Below are 6,829 nucleotides of genomic sequence, written 5' to 3'. Positions count from 1 at the left end.
TACAATGCTGGTGTCTCCTCCTCGGTTCTGTAAAATTCCTTCACGGCTGCATCCCTCTCCTCACCCTCAATGAGCTTCTTGCTGCCTTACACCCTCAGCTGCAGCACAGCACGAGGCTGAACTTTGCTGTGTTTATTGTTTTTTCTCTAAGCAGCTCCCCTGTAAGAATCCCCCCTACACACACAGTGACAGCTGGGCACAGAGGGAATTTGAGCCTGCTGACAAATCTCACTTTGCAGAAAAACAAAGCATGACTTCAGGTGATGGGATAGCTCAGCTGCTTTTAATCTGTGTATCAGCTTTTCCAAAGATGCTTTACTGCTTACACTGGCAGATTAGTGAATAAAAGCACCCATGTCATGCTGAGGCTATGGAAATATCAAGCACAGCTCTACAGAAACCATCTGCTCCCAGGAAGGGGTGGATAGAGAACAGGGATGGGATCACACCACAGGTACACAAGGCTTGCAGAAAGAAGCACAGAGGTTTCATAAAGAACAAACCCACAGCCATCACTGCCCCTTTCCAGCCCTTGGAGAATTTCTGGGGCAGGGGAAGGTGCAGTGGGGGGGACACAGCTGCATGGAGCAGGAATCTGGGTGCCAGCGTGGCCATTGCAACACAAGCTTTGTTTTAATATTAATAGTTATTCAAGAGAACTGAAGATTAACCAAGCTTAAAACTATTTCCTGCACTGTTCATTTTATGGCAAACAGTGGTAAAAATAGCTGATTTCTTGACACACCACTTCCTTGTTCACACATACCAGCAGGGCTACTCATTTGCTATTTTTTCCATTCTCTGCCATATATGACAGTGCTGCATTATAGCACCATCATTCTATTTCTTTATTAACTAAAAGTGTACAGTTAAGCTGGAGTCAATCAGAATTCCTTCAGGGCACAGGTTTGGGTGTCTAGAGGCAGGAAGGCATCAGGCCAGGGACAGGGATGAAACTCTCACCATGAAGCCTGGAGCAGCACAGCCTCACCAAGGCCCAGCTTCCAGCCAGGTGTCCCCCCAGAGCCACTGACACTCACTTATTCTGCCTTGGTTTGCATTGCCCATGACAAGGGCTGAGATCTGCAGAGACCTCCCTCCTTCCTTGGAGGACACAGCAGGGAGGAGATGGTTCCATTGCTCTGTCACCAGGGAAAGTTTCTGAGTTGCATGCTAGTGACAAACACAGAGGTTGGCATTGCTGCAGGGCAGGTCTGCCCAGAGCCCCCCACCTCACCCCAGTGTCCCAGCAGTGACAAGTCCATCCAGCAATGACTGTGTGGGCTCAGTTTAGGCAAACATATCCACTTTAGGGCTCTTCTTTTGCATCCCTCACCAGTAGGGCAGTCAGATGGCAGAGTGCAAAGCACCACTGCCAGCTACAGCTGTGTCACCTCCATCTGGGGGTGGAATGGCCCAGAGCAGGAGGCCCTGTGCCCACCCTGGGACACCTCAGACCTCCACACAAGATCAGCAGAGAAGCTCAGAGGCACCAGCTCAGCTGTGGGGTGAGCTCAAAGACAGCTCAGGCTCTCTCAGAGAGCTCAGCCCTCAAAGCCAGCTCAGCAAGGCTGCAGTGGTTTGGACATGATGGGGCATTTACAGCACCTCCAGAACCCAGCTGGACACAGGAGCTCAGGCTGCTGCCAGGATACACAACTTACCCACACATTTACCCTGTGCCAAAGCCAAATCTGCATCTCATAGTCTCAGTCACTCACCAATCTCCCTACACAAACAAGGTCTAGAACTGGAAGCAGGAAAGAAAAACAAATAAGAGACTGCATATCTTATTTATGCAAATTATAACTCTTATTAAAAATAAGAAAAGAGTTTATCTAACCTATGGGTCACAACTAACTTGGTCAGAGTCAAATTATCTGCCATGACAGTTCAACAAGATTAAATTGCTTCTTGTCAAAACTGCTTTGAGCATCTCAGTTTTAACAAAACAATTTTTTTGTTGTTTCTCATAAATTCTTTGGCTTCAGTCCTGGTTCACACATCCCGTAAAAACAGCCTTAAATTGGCACCTGGGACAAGACAGCATCTTCCAAATTCCCTATAAAACCCTGTTCCCCTAGCAAGAAACTGCTCTGCACTTTGTCCCAGGCACTGGAGGTCCAGCCTTAACCATTTGCTCAGCCTTTTTCCTAAATTCCAGTGCAACCCCCCTCTCACACACTTACTTAAGGACTGTGTGCCTTTAATGTATCTTTGGTAAATCAAAAAATAATCAAGTAGGATAATGTCTGTGAAGATACCCATGGATAAAACAGGCAGCTGAGAGGGGAGACAGATTCTCAATTCATGAAAATGATTTATAGCTTCCTTGATGGGAGGACACTTCAGTGCCTTATCCCAGTTAAAGATCAGCTTCCGTTTTTTGGGAGTATTTTATGTGGTAATGCAGCCATCTGGCTTTTCTGAATGGGTGTGGAACACTCAGCTGAGCAGGAGAAAACTAAGGAAGTTCCCTCTCTGTATACTTGTTAAAATTAGTGTTTATGTAATACTTCAGGCACCAGAAATAACAGTGATTTTGTAATATACAAACTACACACTGAGCCTGCAATTCTGTTTTCCTATTTTAATGCTGCTGGATATACCTGAAACTGGCTTTTAATGAAATACAGCCTACTTTCACACATATTAGTCATTTTTATTTTCTTTTGGGAAATGAAATGAGTGCTGCAAATGCTGGTATCACTTCCACCATAATTCCACCTGCCTTTCATTTGTCTTTAACTCCCAGAGAAAGCCTCAGCCATTCCCCATTTTGACAAGTCATATTTCTAGACCTGAAACGACCCAGGGCATTTCAGTGTGGCATTCACATTCTCTGATAAAATCCCTTCACCCAGGATTTCTCTCCTGGGAAGCTGAGAGGCCTCAGAGAAAAGGAAAACAATTCTGATCTCATTTGCTTCCCATGCTGTGCTGATGTGGAATGTGCTTGGAGATTGGTTACCCACAGGTGATTGTTCCATTGGATTCTGCTGGGAGTTGTTTTCACTCTTTGCCCAATCAGGGCCAAGCTGTGCTGGGGCTCTGGAAAGAGTCAGGAGTTTTCATTATTATCTTTTTAGCATTCTGTAAGTGTCCTTCCTCTATTCTTTAGTATAATGTAAAATTCTTTAATATAATATAGTATCATAAAATAATAAATGAGCCTTCTGAGAACATAGAGTCAGTCAGCTGCATCATTCCTGCCTTCGTTGGGACATTCCCAGCAAATACAATAATTCAGCATCACCAGAGTGGTACAAGGCAAGCACCCATGGAGGGCTCTGTGTGAACTGCTGGGGGTTGGAACAGGAGATAACCCCAGCAGAGCTGTCCTGGAGCAGGATTAGCAAAGTTTGGCAGATTTAATCCCCTTGTTACAAGGACCCTTTTGTTTGTCACAGGTTAGAACCAGTGCTGGCCATGGAAGCACCTCGCTGTTGTTTTTGTAAAGGATGCCAGGGCCAGGCAGGAAAAGTGCCGTGAGGTATTTGCAGGAATGGAAATAAAGACATTCCAAGTTGGTTTTGTTCCCATAGGCACAGCTTTCCATGCACACTGACATCCAAAACCAGCAGCACACTCAGACCTGGATGGAAACAGCAAGCCAAGCTCACTGGGGTTTGGGAAGTGTCTGTTTCTGCTCCAAGAGATCCAACTTCTGCCAGAAGTCACTCACTCCAAACCACTTTCAGTCCACTCCCTCTGCTCCTGCCCTTCTCTGGCTTTAAGAGACTTCTTTGGAACAAACTGCATTAAACAAACACTTTTTCAAACTATCTCTCATGCCTGATTTTCCCTGCTCATCTTCCATTCTGCTTTTGCAAACATCCATGTATCTTCCTAAAACATATCTTGAACTGAGGAGTTTTTCATTTTTTCAAATACTCATTGCTTAATTTTTCTCCCTAATTTTTTCTCCCTAAATCAGTCTTCTTCATTGTACACCAAACACAAGTTAGTGGTAGAGCACTAAGCTTCACATCCAGCTGGCTGTCAAAAGATGCAATTTAAATTAACTGCTCCCTTTAGCACACATGAAGCTACAAGCTAACTGTAACCAAATGAACACACAGATGCAAACCCTTGCAAAACTTGGAGACAAATCCCTGCAGAGGTGACATCCTGGAGGATGAGGAGCAGCAGGAGCCACCTACCTACAGAGGGAAGGATTTCCCTACAGAGGGAAGGATTTCCCTACAGAGGGAAGGATTTCACAGGACCCGGGTGGAAGATGAGAGGTGCCAAGGCTGGCCCCTGGAAGGGCTCCTTCCCCTCTCAGTGGAAGGGAGGAGGGTGCTATGTTAGCAACCTTCTAGAACAATCCCCTGAAGGAAGCCTTGCACACCACTGCCACAACAGCCCAGAAGTTGTGCATGACAGGATCTGAGCATTAGACAGCAGATCCCCTCCAGTGCTCCTGTGCATTGAGGCCACTTTCCAGAGCTTTCACAAGGCAAGGCTGTTTAGCAGCTCACTGAGCTTAGGTCCAAAGGAGAAGCAGCAGTTTGCTTAGAGCTGAGAGAGACACACTTTCACCTTCATCTGCACTTCCAAAACCAAGCTAGAATTAAGCACATCCTCTTCCTTTCAAGTTCTGTCTTCAGAAAGGATCTGTAGCTCCTTCTGGAGTGGGGCACAGTAACAGTTGCCTCCTCAAGCCAGGTCTCATAAACTCTTGGAGGTCCATTACTCACCCAAGATAGCTACCTTTGGAGGCATAAAATCAGCAGGATGGCTTCTACTGCAGTGTTGGAAACAAAAAGGTTTAATAAAAGGCAGAATAACAAACTCTTTGCAGGCAAAAACTAATCCAGGTGTAAGAGGTTCTTTCTCCTGGTAATACACCTCACAAAAGCCATTAGTTTCTTTGTTCTCTTCTTTTCTAGTAAATTGCTTAGGCAGGACTTTTTGGCTCCTGTCCAATTGACCATCCTTAAGTTTGAGGTGAAGTCCCCCAGGTCCTATGAGGTGTCTTTTTACCCTTGAGAGAGAAACTTCTGGGCTTCTCTCCTTTTTAAGGGGACAAAGGCCAATTTTATCACTCCCTCCACAGGGGCCGCATTCCTATAGGGCACAAACTCAGCTGGGTCTCAGCATTTCCCAGGGAGCTCAGAAGCTGCAGGGGATGCCCTGCTGAACCAGGTAACCCCACAAACTCCAACTTTCACCTCTCCTATCAATGCACAGGGAGAGGAACAAGGTATGCACACCAATTATCTGCTCCAAAGTGAAGCCTGATGCTTCCATACCGTGCTTTGTGTCATCACCTGCTGCAAGTGCTGCAGATTCCCTACCAGGCTGGTACAATTCACAAGTGAAATCAGACACCCACAGCTCTGGGCAGGAGTGCCAGACTTCACAGAGAGGAGGAGGATGAGCCATCGTGCCTGTGCCCACACCTTCAGCTGCCTGCAAGCACAGGAACAAAGGCTGGGGCAGCTCCTGTTTCTTTTCAGGGAGTGCCACCATGTATCTCTTTAACCATCACTGCTGATTTACTGTGGGTTGTCAGATTTTCCCACTCACCCACTCCATTCTTCTCAGGGCACCTAGGATGGGTGTGTTGACTCAGGTGCATACAGTTTGAATTTCTGGGACTTTTCTCCTCTTTTCTTCAGTGAAAGCAAACCACAAAAACCCACAGGCAGCTTTGTCAGCCCAGACAATGAAAAATCTTCAATGACAACCAAGTCCAGTGTTCCCCTGCCAGTAACATCCTGTCATTCCTTCCACATCACCCAAACACTTCCTCCATGTCCAGCCATGAACTGCTGACAGTGGCACTCACCTCCTCTGGCCAGATAATCTCTTCCCACCCATGTCCCTGGCTCTCTAAAAAAGCAAAGCCAAAGAGGAGTAAATGGAAATGTTTTCCAGCTTTCCCATACAGTTACAGAGCATCCTTCCCAGTCCTTAGTCCTTCAGTGGCTAACAGTGTTGCCCTTTCCCCCTTTCTACATGGACAGAAAGCTGTTCACTCTGGAAGTGGTGAAGACTGCAGGAGGACAAGACTTTTGTTACCATCTAGCTGTTACTGCCCACTAAACTATAACTGGCTCTTTTAAATACCAGATTTGTCATCACTTGCACTTTATACTAGATTTCAATCTAGGCAAACAAAAAAAAAGGGAAAAAAGAGGGTTATCACTGGCTTATTTTATGCTCTGTCATAATTCCTGTAAAACTCTGTTTAGACTGTAAATGAATCAAATGGAATGTTGGATGTAGCTAAAACTGTTAGCATAACATTTGAAATTCCATGCTCAGTGCAAGACTATTGGCCCTAAGTAACTGAGGGTTGTGAGAGATCTGGGGAATCTGTTGGACATTTTGTCTCCTTGCAGGAGCCCTGCAGGGGAGCAGGTGGGTTTGGGAGCCCAGGTGAGCAGCAGGCAGACTGTGCTTCCATCCATCCATTACACAGCCTGAGCCAGGGAGGGTGCCTGGGCTGGTCTGCACAGTGGGGGAGTTGGGGGAAAATAATATTGTGAGAATTAACAGATGAAACAGCCTAGGAAAAAAGTCAGAAGCTATTTGAATCTCAACTAAACACACAGTAAGAAGGCAAATTGTTGTGGCAGATACCTCCTTGATGTAAGGAACAGAGAGGTAGGGCTGTCAAAACCCAAGAGTGGAGATGGGAGAGGATTACTGTGGCTCTCCCAAGCAACCCCTCAGGGCTTTTCCTCTGTAAGCTCCCTCTGCCCCTGGCAGTGCAAAGGAATGGTTTCCAAGCTGCCTTCCTTGCATTCCATAGTGGAATGTGGTGCTCCTGAGCAGTGGTGCAAGGACCTGGACCTTTGTACCTGTATGAAGTTTG

Source organism: Molothrus ater, chromosome 10, assembly GCF_012460135.2.
Source record: "Molothrus ater isolate BHLD 08-10-18 breed brown headed cowbird chromosome 10, BPBGC_Mater_1.1, whole genome shotgun sequence".
Taxonomy (NCBI): Eukaryota; Metazoa; Chordata; class Aves; order Passeriformes; family Icteridae; genus Molothrus; species Molothrus ater.
Note: the sequence above shows the minus strand (reverse complement) of the source record.